The sequence below is a fragment of the Melampsora larici-populina genome (genome assembly GCF_000204055.1).
Source record: "Melampsora larici-populina 98AG31 unplaced genomic scaffold MELLAscaffold_76, whole genome shotgun sequence".
In the NCBI taxonomy this organism is placed as follows: domain Eukaryota; kingdom Fungi; phylum Basidiomycota; class Pucciniomycetes; order Pucciniales; family Melampsoraceae; genus Melampsora; species Melampsora laricis-populina.
In genome coordinates, this window is record NW_006768840.1 from 1 (window position 1) to 1,996 (window position 1,996).

Below are 1,996 nucleotides of genomic sequence, written 5' to 3' on the forward strand. Positions count from 1 at the left end.
TGACCAGGGATTGCGATAATCAATATTCCTTTGGTCAATGAGGTGATGCAAGGTCTCAGTCATTGGTCTCATAAACACTATGACGGAAGAATAAAGGTTGCGGATCTTCAGGGGGTGGGTTTGGTATTGACAGTCACAGTCCTCTGGCAAGCCAAACCGGCCTTTGATTTTTGCTTTGATTCTTTGACTGACATGTTCTCTTCCAACATCCCGGACTGGATCCCGTTGGGCATTGTGTTGTTGAGCCTTCTTCCGCTTTTGGTACTTGACCAACTTTTGCTTGCAGAGGTCTGATACTGGTTTTGGCATCTACGGAAAAAAACATTGTTTTGATTAGTGGTATGTTCAACACTTCAAGATTTTGGAATTTGTGTGGGGATGCCGTGAAATAATGATCAAAGTGAATAAACATTGAGTGATTGAATATTTGATGGATTGAATGTTTGATTTGGGAAATGAATCAATGTGAGATTTTATGAATGATTGATTGATTGAATGAGTATTGAGTAATTTCTTGAGGATTGAAATCAGGAAGCACCGAGATACATTTAGCAAAGGGTTAGGCTGGTATTTGGGGGTCCCCTCGGTCACTTGCCCTGCCCTTCACAAGACATAAGCATCTCTGCATGTATCTCAAGTACTTCCGTCTTCCATGAGTCAATGTGAATAACCTTGAGCTGTAAATCTTTGGATATAAGTGAATTTGCATATGTGAATAATTGTTTGAAGGAATGATTGATAAAGTAATTTCTTGAGGAGTTAAATCAGGAAGCACTGAGTTACATTTAGCAAAGGGTTAGGCTGGTAGTTGGGGGTCCCCTCGGTCACTTGCCCTGCCCTTCACGAGACATAAACATCTCTGCATGTATCTCAAGTACTTCCGTCTTCAATGATTGTTGGTGAGTAAATCATGAGTGGTAAATGTTTTGAATTATATGAGTCTTCTTTTGCGATGAATTGAACAGATGTTTGAGAAATATTGATTGATTTATTAATCTACATTCAATTATTATTGGCTTCTTGTGGATTCTTCAAGGTTCTATTTCTTCTTGAGGATATAATATTTGTTCTTATATGTTCTGTCTTCATCATGTTGAAGTGTAAGGAAGTAATGGGAAGAAAAAGGAAGGAGCAAGATTACCTTGGTTGATTCAACAAATTGAAGGAAGCGGACAGTATGGTTTTCAGTAATAAGATCAGCAGAATCAGAGAACAAAGGACTGGTTAAATGCTTGCACTCGAATGGTGGCTGAGTTGTGGTCAGCCATCACACTGTGTATACACATGTAGCCTTACACATTACAGTTGATATGTCTACATATCTAACATGTAAACATATGGTTCACACAAAAGTTGCCCCACCAAAAGATTCATCACTCTTTGAAGGGAAAATCCCCAATTGGTTTTATAGCTTCTGTGATCAATCTTTCAATAATTTTATTTGTGAAGAAAAAAATTAGATTTGTAATACTGAAGTTCTATAGTCTCCAGCCGTACCGTTGAGTTTTTTGGCAAAAAATATCAAGTCACATCAGGATAAGAAAGTTTGGTCAGTGAGAATTTTTCAAATAGAGATAACTGTCATATAGGTTTAACACTCAAATTGTGGTCGTATAAAACAAGTGACTTACCTTTTATAGAATCATGTATATTGTCAAGTGCACTGTACAAAACAACCAAGTCAGTCTTATGATAAAAATGTATGAGAGTGATAGTATAGATAATATAAAATGATTTACCAATGAGCTGAAGGTGTAGAAGTATCTTTTGATTTTCAAAACACATCATGATTTTCATCTTCTAGCCAACCTAATAAAAACCAATTCATCAGAAAAAAGAACTTTGACATATATAAGAAAAACTTAAGAAATTGGATAATTTAATCCTTAATAGAACTAACATCTACAGTTCGATAATGTACATATTCTGCTGTATTTACCATTCTTTCTCCTTTTTAACATTCCAAATCATAATCTTAAAAAATTGGCTCACCATT